This window comes from Choristoneura fumiferana, chromosome 30 (genome assembly GCF_025370935.1).
Source record: "Choristoneura fumiferana chromosome 30, NRCan_CFum_1, whole genome shotgun sequence".
Classification (NCBI taxonomy): domain Eukaryota; kingdom Metazoa; phylum Arthropoda; class Insecta; order Lepidoptera; family Tortricidae; genus Choristoneura; species Choristoneura fumiferana.
The window spans coordinates 3,094,222-3,112,284 of record NC_133501.1 but is presented as its reverse complement, the minus strand read 5'-3'; the positions used below and the strand labels follow the sequence as shown (position 1 = coordinate 3,112,284).

General features: G+C 37.0%; 1 protein-coding gene across 1 annotated transcript in view; it reads right to left on the bottom strand.

Moving 5' to 3' along the window:
• The window catches only part of larp (La related protein), a 120,854-nt gene that overhangs the window by 101,694 nt on the left and 1,097 nt on the right, over positions 1-18,063 (bottom strand). The window lies entirely within an intron of this gene.

Here is an 18,063-nt window from a genome sequence, read left to right as displayed (position 1 = left end):
CCCACTAAGCATGTCGGCAACACATTGCACATTTTTTTTTACTATTTGATCTTTTAGATTTGAAAGAAAGTATATTATTATAATAATTCACAAAGCACATCAACAACTCCACTGTCTTCTTTTAAACGTCCATCAACAAACATTCACATTACCCTAAGGTCACAAATTGCGCGTACCTTTTACATCAGAGAGAGCGACCTTGACATTACGAGCGATGGCGTTACGCGGGACTAAACATAGACTATATACACAAACATATACTGCAGGTAGAGCTCATAGCTCGTCTTGCCGAGGGGTAGAGTCTGAAGTTAATCGGCTGCAAGCCCAACGGTCTGCACCGGAACTTTCGTCAATATATCGAGAGAAGTTTAGCGAAATAATGGCGTATACATATTTCCGTTATTGTAAAGAATTTAGGTCGGGGCTAGTTCCACCTATTGTCTCTCAAGCACTTTTCGGAATTCATTATGCGAAATAAAAAAAAAATATTTACCACGAGCTCTACAGAAAACATTATGTGGAAACGGAGACACACCAGAAAAGCAATTAAATTGTGTTTTTTAAGTTCCCAGTCAGTACTGGGCCCGCAAGAGAAATACAGCCCAAGCCCTCTCAGTGCCGCAGCAAGAAGTTATAGGACGCAGATAAAAGAATTCGAAGCTACATTGACGATAACTGACAAACAGGTTTTTTTTATTTATTTAAAAAGGTAGAATATAGCAAGCAGTACAGTCAAAAATAAAGCTGTAAGTGATGATAATGTAAATAAAATAAAAAATAATAAAAAATAAATTAAATAAAAATAAAACCGATTATAGCGACACCAGTTATAACGACGTATCGGATGTAACGAGCAAGAAAAATGTCTCAACACAACACGTTCTTATACAGTATTTATCAGAACGAAAGGCAAAGAAAGAGACCGATTAATGTTTAGCCCACAAATATGATTATGGTGCCTGGCTTGTGAAAAATTAGCATCTTTTTGTGGCAGTGAAAAAAACGAACATATTGTTCCACTTCATCCATTTTTCACTCTTTAAAAAGTATATTTAGAAACATTCAAATCCTCTTCTGACATTAAAACTATCTATCTAAACATCTAACCACTAATATGACATAATATTTAGCACAAAAACGTGTTACGCAAATCGCTAATCATATACGACTGATCCACTGACGAAAAAAAACTTAAGTGATAGCTAAATATACTCCACAAATCTTGTATCTACAATAGTTTGAATCCTGGCAAAATAAATCAATTTAGAATACCTACAGTCGGATAGCAATGCAAGTACAGTCAGTCAGCAACGATCATGCGTCAAAAATATTTTAATTTACAAAAAAAATATATTTTTATAGATGTTTTCAATTCTCTGTTATTGAATTAAATTATATAATGTAATTGCATTCGGGTAAACAATTTTACTACGGAAAAAAGGAGCTGATTATTTCAAAGCAAAGTTGAATCACCATAATCATTGTCAGCTGCGAAATGTCCTCTTCTGGGCACAGATCTACCCAAAAGAACTACACAATAACCGAGCGGCGCTCCTGCACCATCCCTAAAGGTGCACACACTGACGGAGCGGTGCGGGTCGGCGCGGAGGCGGTACCGGTTGTAATATTCGAGCTACCGTGAATGAGGCCACACAGAATACCGCGCCACACTTATTTACCGCGCGGTATTCAGTGTGCCGTCTTTCATGTTAGCTCGAATATTACAACCGGTACCGCCTCCGCCCCCGCTCTCTCTGTGTTTCAAGTTTAATGCCCGGTTCACATTTATTCCAGTAAAACCGTTCCAGTAGCATAACACTGCGGTGCTCGAGCGATCTTGTGTAACTCGTTTGGATTGTGTGTGACCCCGCAATGTATCGCTACTGGCACAATTTTACTGGAATAATGTGAACCGGGCATTAAGGCATAGTTGAGTTGATAAAATTTTCTCATGCAGCAGCTTTTTATCACATCAACAGTATAAAACGCAGATTTGACAGAAGAATGGACATTAAACAAGTAATTTAAGAATTGTTACATCGCGTGCAGCTAAATGTTTTACTAACTAGCCGTTTGGCAGTGAGCCCAGCTTACTACCAGATCAGCAGATGTAAAAGACCGCTGCTATGTCAACGTTGTAGTATTTTTGTCTGCATTTAGAACTGAGTTATGTCTATGTCGTCTAAACAAATAAAGGTTCACGTACTAATTTTGACAATTTATACTTCAGATCAGACAATACGCAATTAAAAAACATCGATCCTAAAACATTAAGGGCCTGTTTCACCACTTGTCGACTGACTTTAAGTGACGGATATCAGTGATGCCGTCTCCGTTTGTTTTGTCCGAATAAACAAAGACGGCATTACTTTTTAGGTAAGTAGTTTTTAAGTATTTGAAAAACCCAAAAGTATTTAAAACTTAATTAAGAAGGCACTGAATATTGTGATAACATAACATAAGTAAATAAACAGATAAATAAGTGATATAACTATGATTTAAATTTTCATAGTAAATAAATGGTAATATATTAAAATGATAATAGTGAGCATAATACACACACATCAGTACATTAAATAAAGTAAATAAGAAGTAAACAAGGTCAGGCAATAACCAAATACCTAAGCGATATAGATATAAGTAGCATATAACATGGAAACATATGTGAACATCCGCCCCTTCGCACTCCTTAGTTATAAAATCTTAAATAATAAAGATTATTAATGTAGTAATTATAATTTTTGTAATGTTATTCTGATTTATAAACAGTTATTTTATTTTATCTGACACCTAAAGTTAGTCGTCAAGTGGTGAACAGGCCCTAAGTCTTGTTTACAGTAATAGTCTAACCTATAAGTCGAGTCTATAAGCGTTCAATTCTGTTGTTAAAGATATTTCTGATACCATCGCAACGTCAATAGCATTTCAGATTTTAAGTTTACACAAAACATTGTTCAAAAACTTACCCAAGTCCCTGGCACATTTTAGCTAAAATTCAGCACAATCCACGTCGAAAATTTGAGGTAAATTGCTTCCAGAAATCATAGATTTATCTTGAAAAAATCAAAAAAGGAAAGCAACTGAAGCATGAGTCCAATAGTAGAAAGCGATACCTGGGTCGAGGGTAAGCAAGAATACGCCAAGGTCACAAACTAATTACTAATAAAATGGCATGGAAGGGCGTCCTTTAGACACGAAAAATAATTTAAAGTTGACGTATGAATGAAGTGCCTATCAATAGCCATTTTAGTATGACCTTAGATTTACATAATAGGGTATAATATTCCTCCAATTGCTACTGAACAATATCAACTTTACATTGTTGTAGTGACGTCGAAAATAAAGACTAAAGCGAGCTAAAAACAAATTTAAATGAAATCATATGCTCTTGGCAACAATATGAAGAAAATGTAACGTTTAATCCCGATATGTAGGCGTAAGACAGAGCTGTCCTCAGCTTCAGAACTATCCATGTTGAAGGTGACATTTGGTTCGTGAGAATCACTGTGGTCAAGTCACAAGTACTGGTTGTGATCTCACTGAGCAAGACATACTCGTATATAGAAGTGACAAGTGACAAGTGACAAGTCATTTCGTAATCGTTTTGATAACCATCATATTAGTTGATAACATCTTTTACACTCTGTAGACGCATTTTCAAAGTCGGATCTGGATACTAACTAACGTAGCATGCGTCCCTAAAAGACTAGTAGATTCATTGCAGGTATTATAATAAGCAAAATAATAACATAACAACTTAAAAAATTAAGATTTGCTTAAATTGGAGTCTTTTGGAGAGTTCTGTTCTGTAGCGTCATTAAAAGTTGTCGGCGAGCGTCGAAAATTCTAGGAGATTTCATCTTTACCCATTTGGAGTTTGAAAACTCATTGCATTCAAAAGTCAATGGCCTAACCAGCAAAAAAATTTAGTGCATAGCCTTGACACCAAAGGAATAGTTTAATTAAATGTATTCTCATTATGATTTATTACAGAAATTAAAGCTGGCCATGATCCAGGTGGAACGTCACGTAATGTCAACGCCTCTGTGACGACATACGACCTTGGGAGCTGTCATCATCAGCGTTATTTCTGTCCCTCTTTGTCTCAGCGAGGCCCTTGCCGGTTTGGCAAGTTCAGTTCAGTTTAGAATTGAACAAACCGATGAACGCGGTTCTGATGTAAGAGACGTAAGCCAATAATAAGATATTTAAAATGGTAGCCTCAGACGCCACGCCAGCATGGAATGGTAGAGCGGTGCCATCGCACAATTACAATTTATGTGTAAAACTATTAAAGTTAGGTACATGGCATGACTCACATTCACAGACCTGCAATATGATTGCGCAATGAAACATTTCGCAAATTTGTTACAAACTTAGCAACGTATAATCCTATAGTATAGACTTTATGCGATATTTATTAGTTTCTGTCTGTCAATTATCATCTCAATACATTACAATGTCTGAAACTACACGTAATATTTCGTAATAGCTTCAGACTGTAAAGAAAACAATATTGAGAGCAATTTTCTCGTTATCGTTTCAGTTTCAGGCAAACCATATCATAAATTCATACGACAATGCGCAGAGGAGTATTCTGCTCAGATAATCCGCATACCAATCGCAAGATTGCAATTTGGATACAGAATCGTGTATCGCCACCGACCCTTACCTCGGGCAACAGGAATTAGATCGGCTCACTCAGAGTGCCAAATTACCGTTCAATCACATTTGCAAGTCTAAAATAAACACTCACTAAAGCTTACATCGAAAGATTTAGTATCATTTCCAGAACCTCAAGTTAAATACCAAGTCAAACGCTTATAAAGTTTTTAAACGAACTTGATAGAGGATATTAAATAGTTTGACCATTATGTTGTAAAACAGGATCGTGTCCTTCTAGAACTAACCAAACTTAAGAGACAGAGTACGTCAGTATTACAATAAAAAACCTTAAAGAGTGAAAGTACACAAATAAGAAAGTGTGAAATTGAGTCTTACATCACAAGGCTACGTCCTCTTGCACTAACGTTTGGAAAATTATTGTCAAATTCTGGTCAGTACACTAACCAAATACGCAGTGGCATATTTCCGTCAGAGCAATCAGCTAAGTTATTACGTATACAGTGCACGTTGACAAGACGTCTAGTAGCGTTAACGCTGTTTCGCTGGGGCAGGCAGCAGGCATTCAGTAGGAGCTTTACGTAAGTCCTAATCCTAAGTTGAGACTCCCAACCACGACAACCCGCGTGTTGTTCCCTTCATTGCGCGGCCGATACGCACGCTGAAGTGGTTATCTCACAGAGCACGCAACGAACAGAGAAACATTTATCACGCCTCCGGTCTAGTTTCTCCTAAAACTTAATAGTCGTTATAGAGCGTCGAAAGACGTCACCGAAACGTACGTTTATTGAAGTTTACTGAAGCCGTGGTGGCCGAGTGGTTTGACCTATGGCCTCTCAAGCAGAGGATCGTAGGTTCAAACCACGGCTCGAACCTCTGAGTTTTTCGAAATTCATGTGCGGAATTACAATTGAAATTTATCACGAGCTTTACGGTGAAGGAAAACATCGTGAGGAAACCTGCACAAACGTGTGAAGCAATTCAATGGTGTGTGTGAAGTTTCCAATCCGCACTGGGCCCGCGTGGGAACTACTGCCCAAGCCCTCTCGTTCTGAGAGGAGGCCTGTGCCCTGCAGTGGGACGTATATAGGCTGGGATGATGATGATGATGATGACTGATTGTGAAATCAAGATAAATAAGAAATTGTCAGACAAAATGCATTCTATATATAATTGATGTTTGCACTAAAATACACTAATGCACGATCCTGGTGAAATGCAACTAAAAAAATAAACGATTGTGACACAACACTATAATTAAATATACGATAGAGGTGAAATACGATTCGGTGAATCGCTACAACGAATTTATTTAGGTTTTTGAGGTAAAGAACTAACAAATGAAATTAACTTTCATATTTTGAAGCAAAGAAACAACATAAACGTATGAATAACTATACTAAGTTCAAAGCCACCTACTCGATTCTTAGGAATAATCGCATTTGCAAACGTATAATATAACGATTGATAGGTACTTATTCTTTGATAACAATGTCATTACAGTATTAATACCTAATAAATTAAATAATATTATCTAATCTAGGGGATTTACCACGAAACGATAAAAGTTCAATTTACGATATGACTGCGTTGAAGTAAGATTAATGTCAATTTTGGATTCACAACTTTCATAAGTTGGAAATAATCAACCCAAAAGAAAATAGAAGCCACGCGAGTTTCATTGGTAAAAGTAAAACGGAAATATTAATAAGTACTATAATTCTTTATAACATTCGTTACCTATCTAAAATATGGTTTCATGAATTCCTCTTCAGCTTTTTGGAGCCCTTTCTAAATCGAAGATTAAGATTTAGATATAAGTAACAGGGCGGGCGACCGAGCTCAGCTCGAGCTAAAACTCCGTAACCAGCGTTTTTCCGGAGGTAAGACCAAGCTAGATCGATTTTTCAACTCCTACATACCAAATTTCATTGAAATCGTTGGAGCCGTTTCCGAGATCCCAGGAATATACGAGTATACCTATACAAGAATTGATCGTTTAAAGGTACTTAAGTATTAGATTTTGAATATGGACAGACCATACTTTTTTAATACAAAAAAAAAATGAAAAATCATTCGCCAAATAAGCTAATGAAATGTCACTAGTTGATTTTGCCATCATTTACATGCAAAACCGCTAGAAAAACAGAAATAACCACGAACATAACCCATCGATTTCGACCATAGAAAATTCTAAAATTATAAAAATCGATATCAATCTCAACCTTGTATTGAATCGTCTAACGGTAACTTAAGATGGTATTGTAAGTATAAAATTTAAAGCAGAATCAGTATCTAATCAGTTACGACACTGATACAAGATAACAGAACATAACCTCAAATTCAGCCACATGTTATCTCTGCCATTTGTGGGCAAAAATTATAAGTATAGATCACATACGCACATGGCACACTTCGTTAACATAGTGTTTACCGCGTCGGCCCTTTAACAAGAGCAACTAATTAAAACATAGATCGTAAATACTTGTCAAACAGAACGATATTAGTTCAGCGACTTTAAAAAAAAAAAAAAAAAATCTAGATAACACTGTACAGTTCATTCGAAGAAGCAATGTGAAACAACATTTTTGATGTTTGTAGCATGACAGGCGACGTAAATAAAGGTTTTCCGACAGGTGAAATAAAATAGGTTAGGTAGTCTTGCTTGCGATTGGCTCATTAACCGACTTCAAAAAAGGAGGTTCTATATTCCAATGTTTGTATTTTTAGTTATTTAATTTAACCAATCACAAACAAGACGCAAATGTCAAACGGCCCTTACGACACTAACGCCATCTACCGACCGATATTGCGCCTGTCGGGAATCAATCATTGGGCTTATGATCGCACTCTTTCTACCCTCATCCTACACCGTGTAAGTGTAACAGAAATAAATTGTGAAAACATTATAGTTTTACATAAAACTGACCGTGACTGACCTTTACCTACTCACCTGATGTTAAGTTCAGATGAGGCCTATTCACTCTATCCTTGAAGAGTCCTAGATTATAACGTTTTAAACTTTCGTGATTCTCACTCATAGTCAAAATACCACAAACGGGACTTATCACGCTATTATTATACAAGTAAAATTTACCTCGACGTTTCGGCAACGTTACAGTTGCCGTGGTCACGAGTAGACTGAAGTGTGGGGTTCGGAGGGACGATCGGACGTTGTTAGTGTTGTGTGTCGGTGTGATAGGGTGACTAATAAAAGTGACCAAGTGCGGGTAGTTCGTGATACGAGTGCCGGCACTATTAGTGATCAAGTGCGGGTAGTTCGAAGAACTCGCGCTGCTAGGCAGACTTGACACCCCACACTTCAGTCTACTCGTGACCACGGCAACTGTAACGTTGCCGAAACGTCGAGGTAAATATTACTTGTATAATAATAGCGTGATAAGTCCCGTTTGTGGTATTTTGACTATGAGTCCTAGATTGTATTTATCCGGAAATACAGACGACGGGAGCGAATTCCATTCCTTAGCAGTTCGCATTATGAAAGATCTTCATTGGGTCAGATAGTCAACCAATTTGATTTCTAGGCCACTATAGAACCTTGCTATAGTAAATAATTTAAGTTTATATAAAGCAATGCTTATTGGATGACGTTAAATGTCACAATGACAAGGTTCTGTGGTGGCCTAGGAATCAAATTGGTTGACTGTACTCTTTAGGTTAGGCACTCACTTATTTAAACGTATTTTCCAATAAAAAGACAATATGAAAGAAGATCATGGGTTCCCAATTTACCAAAATAACAAAGACACTACAAGCACAGAACAAGCTAAAAGCGAAGCGAGTCGCAATACACTGACCTTGTAAAACTTCCAAATATAATGTCATGTTTTCTACCTACTCTTCGAGAACAATTGATTCTTTCGCAGGCAAATCCCTTTCCACCTTCCCCATTGAATTTGCCGAGCTAACTTATTGTGCGTCCAATTCCTACCTGAACTTAACTGAACGAAAACACCTCGATTATTTTAAAAATAAATCATTTCTAACGAAAATCAGCAAGTCCATATCGGGGATTTTAATCTTAATTCCCTAAAGAAAGGCAATAAAATAAGCCACTATTACAGAAAACCATGGCTAAACTTTTAAGTAGCTTCATCTGTTATTGACAATATAAATTGTTAACCTTTGATTTTTATCCCGCTTCTGATCTTATTGAGTTCTTAAACTAGAAACACACTGACGCCGGAGGCGGAGCCGTGCGGCGCGGAACGGAGGCGGCACCGGTTGTAATATTCCAGCTAACGTGAAAGAGGCCACACAGAATACCGCTCCACGCTTATTTCCTGCGCGGTATTCTGTGTGCCCTTTCATGTTAGCTGAAATATTACAACCGATGCCGCCTCTGTGGCGCGCCGCTCCGCCCCGCCACCGCTCTCTGTTTCAGGCTGTATACAGGCTGGGATGATGATGGTCTTAATGATGTTAACATGAAGATCACCAGTTTAAATGTCATATATGGATCTATACTTAGCGGTATTTTTTTACATTTTGAAACCTGATATTATAGGCATAATCGTCAATAACTAATCGGCAAAAGATGAAAGAAAAGGGAAAGGCTTCGATAATTCGCCAGGATGCATTTAAAAGAAGTATACCTAAATGTTATTATTATTTATTATTGTTAGCCTATTCCGTCCCACTGCTAAGCTATACTGCTTCTCCCCACGATACTTAAATACCTAAATACATATATTAATATATATATATCTATGTCGGCGACCGATCGTAAAAACCGCCAGATCACGAAATTCCTAGGCATATCATGAAATGGCGCCATTTCATAAACTAAACTGGCAATCATGAAATGGCGCCATGATATGCGATATGATGTTTATAAATATATATATTTTTTAAGTACTTACAGGGCTTGATGGACGTGTGAAGGAGGGCAACATTACGTAGGTAGGTATATCACTAAAACGACAACGTAAACAGGACGCGTACAAAGCCGCGGGCAAAAACTAACACCACGCTCCTCTGTTAGATTCGGCACGTGCGCAGTGTCCGGCGCGCCATGGGGTACTTGGCACTAGTTGGCACCTGGGGGTATGGGGGTGCAATACGGTATTTTGACAACTCAAGTCATGTATTTGCCATTTGCTGTATCTTCTAATAGATAAAGTTCTCGTGTCTCAGTGTTTGTGACCAAACTCCCCCGAAACGGCTTGACCGTTTTTTTTTTTTTGTGTATATTCGGTAGGTCTGAGAATTTTTCATACTTCTACGGGGAATGAGTCGCGGGCAACAGCTAGTATTATGAAAATATAGATATTAAGTAAATGTTTAGCGAAAATAATGAATTCGGTTGAAAATTGGAATTAGAGCGATTTTTTACGAAGTCTCTTTCTACGTCGCTTTTTTCTTCAGTCTTATGCAGCAGGTAGGTATGGCTACTTGTATTTGACGTCACATGCAAGTATGTCTTTATTTAATCTTAAATTTCAAACCTTTATAACTCTGTGTTAAGTAAAGATAGATTAAAATAGTACATTGTGTCTTAAGAGCGGTAAATAAGGAATTACGAACGAGACGACTTCGGGCTTTACCGAGTCGATATTCGTAATTCTAGTACCGCCCGTGCGTGCGACATACAATGTTTTTCATCACATTTGCGAGTAAAATTGTATATTTGTAAAAGAAAAACTAATATTTATTGAAATATTGCCGATACCGCTGACTACGCTCTTGGCAGCGCCAGCTTTAACCTTACCCAGATAAAGTGCTCGGGGCTCCCGATAGGTTAGTCGGCCTTGACTGGCACATTTGTATCTAGTTTTTAATTATTTTATACCTATTATTGAGCCATAAAAAAAATATCAACTTTATTTGACCTACTGACTAGTACAATTTAAATTATCTCAGTTAAATCACTGTGCAGCAGTAAAAAGGCTTTTTACGAGCTTTTATTACCAATATTCAATGAAACCAACCAGATAAGTTCCCCCTTAGCCCTTAAATTTACAATATTGAAAAGTTCATGATTCAAACACAGTTTTCGCATACAAAATCTGTCATTGTGATTGCGAGTGTCAGAAACATTGACATCTATGTACCTTACGGAACTAGACTGGCTGTTTGGAACAAAACGCGCGGCGCATCAATTATCAATATTACTTAGACTCAACCCCTGTCACGGACGTCAACAAACTATAGTGAAAGGTTCACAAATCCGCGCTGTGAACGAATTTTGTGCGCCGTAAGAAACATGCAGTCTAGAGGTACATAGATGTCGATGGTCAGAAACGTTAGACATACGGCCTCAGTTCTAGTGATCAGATGTAATTTGGATGATAATGCAAGTACAGTCAACAAAAACACTTATATTCAAAATGTCAATTATGCTATCTCTTATGGAACTTTTATGGTCCATACAAGTTAAATATCCTTATTCTGTGAAAGAATTCACTAGAAATTTGGCATATAAATAAAAATTCAGTTTGAATGACAATGCTAATGCAACATTTTCCTTTTTTTTTAACAGCTGAGACCACCGCTGACTGGTGTGAGAAAATCAACTGACCCAAATTGAATAACAACTTTTTTTAGATCAGACAATCTGTTATCAAATTGAAAACAAGTCTGAATTGCGACCTTTATTAAGGGTCATTCTAAGTTAAGAGGTAATCACCTAAGAAACGCGGCACAACAATTTTTTTACAATTTTAATATAATTACTTGACAGTTGTATTAAAACAACTATTTGTGCATACCCACACAATGGCCAGTATTTTTTTAATTTTTCTACTGTTTTAGAAGGGACCAGGGGAGAGACTCATATAATAATTTATGTAAAACAGTCTCTCCCTGGTTTCCTCAAAACAAGAAAGGGATTAAAAATCCACTACACATCTTACAGATATGATCAAATGAAAATGTAATGGTTCATTTAAGCTAGTATTCATAACCCTGCTGAATCTTTTGGCAAATTATGCGCCAGGGGAAAGATGCCAGGAGAGATATTTTTTCATGTGAAAACAGGTAAATAGTAAAAGTATTTATTCTAAGTAAATGAAGTCAATGTAATCTACAGGGTGATCAATCCAAATGGGTCAGTAGGGAGAAATTAGAAACTATGAGAGATGGCGACATCTATTCTTAGGAACCATGGCTTCGATTTTGGAGTTAATAAAAATGGCATTTTTATTTTATTTAACTCGTACATAACCGGGAATCGAACCTGGTCAAAATCACTAAGTAAACTATGTTTATAAATTCTGCAAATTTTTTCGTTGTTATAGTTGATTGTGTGAATCATTTAAATGAAAAGAAACACATTTTGCAAGCTTTTATTTACCTTGCAATTTGTATGTATAACGGATAAGTTTGACGCACTTCAACTTGCAAGATTTTACACAGATACATTTAGGGATTGCTCCCGGGAATTCCCGGTACTGAAATTCCCGCGAATTCCCGGGAAATTTCATCGCCCTCAGTACCGGGAAACGAAACTCATTTCCCGGGAATTCCGGTACTACAAAAATATATAATAATTTTAATATTTTTAACTTTTATCAAGCTGTAAATGCTCACGATGTTTTTTGGATTTGAGGCGAGAGATATTTAACATCTTTCCGTCGCCCCTCGGGTGCAGATGAATACCCCGTTCGGTATCACCGAAAGCTGTTCGTACCTAATATTAGTGCGAACTATATTCCGAACAAGGTAGGAGCCAGAACGCAGCCCTGACGCACACCTCTGCGAACATCAAACGGCTCCGATGTGTTGCCGTTGTAATCTAAAACTCTTTTATGCCTTCGTGCAATGACTTTACCAGGCTTAGAAGTTTTGGCGGACACCCAATGCTCTCGAGCGCAGAATAAAGACCTTCCCTGCTTACTGTATCGAACGCTTTGTTAAGGTCAACGAAAGCGACGTAGAGAGGGGTGTTCTGCTCCCTACACTTCTCCTGTAACTGAAGAAGTATGAAGATCATATCTACTGTGGATCGCTGGGAGCGAACACCATTGCGCCTCAGGATAGATGCGTTCTGCAAGTTTTTGGATTTTACACAAGACGAGTCGACCAAAAAGTTTACCAACTATGCTTAAAAGGGCAATACCGCGGTAGCAGTTGCAGTCGCCGCGATCACCTTTCCCTTTGTATAAGGTGACGATGTTAGCGTCGCACATGTCCTGAGGTACCTACTTCCTTCCTCCCAGCATTTACACAGAAGATTGTGCAAGATTGGTCTGATGCACTGGAGTTTAATTACTTCGGCTTGGGTGCCGTCACCGCCAGGACTTTTTCCACACTTGAGCTGATTGACAGTAGCTCTATAGTCGGCAGGTCGTCTAACTCTGTCCATTTGTCCAGTTTGAGCATGCTTTGCACTGCTTCCGGATGCAGGAACACAGGCTGAGAGAAGAGACCTAGCCCACTAGCTACCCAGCGGTCCCATTGTTTTTGACTGTCTGTAATAACAGAGCCATCCGCGTCTTTAAGAGGGGCTGTCTTTTTAATGACGGGACCAAGGGCCTGCTTGATACCTTCATAAACACCGCTAATATTTCCCTTATCTGCACAAATTTGAATGGTGCGACCGAGATTAGACCAGTACGTATTGGCAAAGTACCGCACACTTCGCTGAAGGACTGCTTTGCTATTGCGAAGCGCTATTCCGGTATCGGGATTGGGATGCATAAGTACCGTGTCTAAGGGCAGCTTCGCGCTTTGAGCCAAGCAAGGGTTGAAGATGCTCAATAATTGAGTTACAGAGGGAGGGTAATTTCAGTGATTCATATTTTATTTATTAAACTTCTATAAAACTATTTTTAACGTTTTATTTAACGCATAACAAGCATTTAACACATTTTTCCTCTAGTACCGAAAGTATCGAATTTCCCGGTATTTCCCGGTACTGGAGTAGATCCAGTACCGGGAAATACAAATTCGGTTTCAGTACCGGTACTGCAATCCCTAGATACATTATACATACTTACATACCTACACACATTGCAAGTTGTATTTCCTTTTGCTTATGAGCCACCCAATCAAAAATAACAACGAAAAAATGTGCAGAATCTATACCATACTTTACAGAGATTTTAACCAGGTTCCATTCCCGCTTATGTATGAGTTAGTAAAAAAAAAAATTCTGGTTGTTCTGTGCATCTATGTCTCAGTTTGTATTTACTCAACTACGGCAAAGGAAGAGTAATGATTTTAGCAGTGTATGTTTTTACGAGATGACCGTAAAAGTAACAAATTTGGAGTTAAAATAAAAAATACAAAGACTCCAAATAACCAATCATATATGCAATGTATTAAGTAAGAGGTACTTAGGTAATTTGTTCCAAACTTTCATAAAAAGTATGGATACCTATATATCATGGACATTGTTTATAGCTCTTAACTTAGAATGACCCATAAGCAATATTACACAATGTTGCGCTACAAATGAAAGTGAAAAGTATAGTCAGCTTCTCGTGTTTATGATAAATTATTCATTAATTCTAAACACTGGTATATAATTTATTAAATCAGGAGTTACTTTGCGGGGGTCCATATCAATGAACTGAAACAATTACTGTAGCTATGTTTATGCAATAAATGTGTGTTCATGCAGTTCCTCCACCTCCACACTGCAAGAACACACACAAATTATACAAGCCCATCTATCACCACCACCACACTACACTGACGCGTTTCGAACTCAACCAGAGCTCATCTTCAGAGCAACACAACCATCCACCATGCTACCAGATATAACATAGACTCGGGTGGTGGTAAATCATTGTGTGTTCTAAACAGCACAGGCACAGATGTCAATAAAGTATGGTTAATTATTCTTTGACTTAGAATTATGTTACACTTTTTGGGGACAAGGGGCCAGGCGGTTTGTTTCAGGGAACAAAATAATTGCAATTTTCATAGCAATAAGTGTGACTAGTGGAGGTGTAACTGACAGTTATACACCACATTCATACACACAATAACTTAGTTATTTTATATTTGCCTAGAAAAATATTCACTTAAAATAATTGATATGGCAAAACAATGGTTGATGGTTTGGAAACGCAATTGGACCCGCTAGATGGCGCTGTTATTGGTAAGTATGTTATAATTTTAATGTAGTGTTTTGTAGGAGGACATCTGCTGGGTCAGCTAGTTATATATAAAAAACTAGTGCTCACCCGCGGCTTCGCACACGTAAATCATTAGATCTAGGAGCTGAATTGAAATTTCAGGATTTTTAAAAATTCCCGAGGGAATTACCGAAAATTAAATAGTGGTTTTCATTGGTGTTACATTAAAAACAATCATGTCAAATTTCATGACTCTAAGCCCAGCGGTTGTTGTTTCGAGATTTTATCCCTATCCCGTGGGAATATCTAAATTAAAAGTAGCCTATGTTTTATTCCAGATGTCCAGCTATCTACATAAAATATATACCAAATTTCATCCAAATCCGTCCAGCTGTTTCAGTGTGAAGGAGTAACGAACATACTCACTCACTCACAAACTTTCGCATTTATAAATATTAGTAGGATAATAATAACAGACATTATATCAAAAACGAAAATCGAAAAAAAAGTTCACCATATTCTTGGCAGGAAGAGGGTAGATTTAATTCCTAACAAAAGACAAACAGAAGGTAGCATGTAAGGGACAACATTTAAAAAAAATTGTACCAAACAAAAACATTCCCTCATTATTTTTAAAAGTAAAAGGAGTACAAATCCCTTCCATTACATGGTCCGCCTTGCATTCTCTAAAACAATTAATGCCACTTCTGTTGTTCAAAATACTGCTATGATTTCATAATTTATTCCTCGATGACCTCAGAAATGATTTAATATAACATTAAAAGCTCAAAACTTAGGATATTATGCATTTAAACCCATCATGTAAACAATTACAAAATATTTACAGATTCGGCAAGAGACAGCTGCCAAATAAATCTCATTAAATTTGATGCATTCATTTTTACTTTAATTATCATCAAACACACATACCTCTTCCATTTTCCAGGTGTTACAGCAGATAGAGTATCATTACAGTAAAAAACAGATGTTAGTGATATGGTAGGTAAAATGATACTGATTTGTGGAATGTAATTTCGATGACTTGTCAATCATTTGACATTAGAAATATTTATATGTGGGTAGGACTTTAACAACACTAACTTCATCACCACACATTAGACAATCGTAGTACATGTGTTTAACACATGTTAGCTGATAAAAACTGTCATTTTAAGTATGTTTAAGAAGTGTCTAAGTTTTCTGTGGAAAGAACATTAATGACTACTGCTGGAATGCAAGCAAGCAATAAGAGCAATTTTAACAAAATTCTTGTCAATTTAAGACCAATAATATGGTTCCAATAGTCTTATACTGAAGTAAAATACTGTAATATTTTGTTTATATATGGCAACACAGTGGTCATCAAAATGTCGGAGTGGTTTTAGAAACAAATCTGATTTTTAAAGGCAATGTACACTATGATGGACATGGCCTGAATCAATTAAGACATGGTTCCAAATTGGGACACAATTCTCATACTACTATGCTATTGTTGACATAGTAAAGTCTTATGCAATGTTTTGCTATACTTAAGTAACATGGCTGCTTGGTTGTTTAGCAAACAACAAACAGCCTAAATAGATGGTCCTAGGGATTTTTTTTTTCCATCATTGGAGGGAAAGCCACTGGCATAATCAAAGAAGTAATAATAAAGTAGATTACCATTTCTGTGGGCATAATATACTGTATCAGTCCAATGATAAATCATAAAAATACTTCACCTAACAACAAATTATTCAAGAAAAGAGAATATTACAAGGAATATTACACACATTCTATTATTATATTATTATTATTATTTTTACATGTCTATTATGCATAGACAGACATGCAGGTTGTGTTACAATGATAAGTTTAATTTCCTTGGTAGATAAGTATGTTATAAAACTGTAGGTATCCTGCAATAATAGAAGAGCAAAGTCAACTGGCATGTTTTTGAAGGTTTTCTTTTAGGAGTTTAGTAGGGTAGAAAAAATAATCACAAATGTTCATAAGTCCAGATTTTTCTATCACACCTTGGAACAACATGTGACCTAGTTAACTATCATCTATGCTGACTGCTGACCTCTTAAGGCAAAATGCCATATCTCAAAAAATATTTATTGAGTAATTTTTACCACTGCTTAGCTTAAGACATTCTGCATCAGATAGTATAAATAATCCAAAGCAACAAAGTAAAAAGTACCTTAATTTGAATATGAGGGTGCTAGTTGTCATACCTAAGCGAAAATGTGGTTGGGTTAGGTTCAGTGGCGTAGCTACCAAGGGGCTAGGCGGGGCAGTGCCCCGGGGCCCTCAAGATCAGGGGGCCCTCGAAATTATGCTTTATAGCTGATGATAAAGTTGCTTAGAAAGTATTTGTATATATAATGATTTTACTTCAAAAAACCTTACCAGTTTTGATAGCAGTGGGCCCCATTTTTTTTTTTGCCCCAGGGCCCTAGGTTACCTAGCTACGCCACTGGTTAGGTTAGATGAAAAAAAGCATAATTCTGTCATAAAATCCTGTACTTAAGGAAACTCAATTTTATTCTACTTCAAATTTATTTCAACCATACCCTGTAGCCTGAAACATTTTATAAATAATTGTAAAGTGTTAAAAATCGGAAATAAAAGGCATTATTAATACACCACATAGCGCAGTTCCTTATGTTATTATATTAAGTAGCTTTTTTAGCATTAAAACATATGTAAATCAGCTATAACTTGTGTTCATAAGAAATTTCATCCAAATTGCTACAGCTTTAAAAATAATTACACAGAATTCCATATTTAACTGAACTGTGAAATCATCACGTGGTCACAGAGGAAGACCAGCATTGGCCTGCAAAGACTATGCTGAGCTTGAGCTGGAACTGCTTAGCAATTTCACTTTTTATTATTATTAATTGTCTATGTGTAATGTCTGTGTGTAGTGTAAAGTACAAATAAATGATTTCTATTTAAGTCTTTTAGACTCCACCAGTTTAGACATACAATACAGTCAAGGGCATAAATGTCCATACAGCCGTCCATGGCACGCATTACATGCATTGCGTGGCAGCGCTAGTGCTACTGACACGCTGTTGCAGCGCATACTACCAACTGCCTACTCTGATCTGGAGTCCACCCAATACATGCCAATGATAGCCATAGTGTATACACCAACCTTATGATCAGTGGTGTAAAGGTGTATAGATAAATGAAGTAAGATCAAATCTTTGTGCAGATTCATGCAGTCGATATACACTGGCTGAAACAGGTTTAAGTTAAAGGTGCAATTTGATTGAATATTGATCAGTTAATCTGGTGCATTCAATAGACTTATATAGTAATTTAATATTAGCACAAGGTGCAAAACTTAAACTTACATTCGGACTTGAATTTTTAGGTTTGAATTGCGTCAACTAAACAT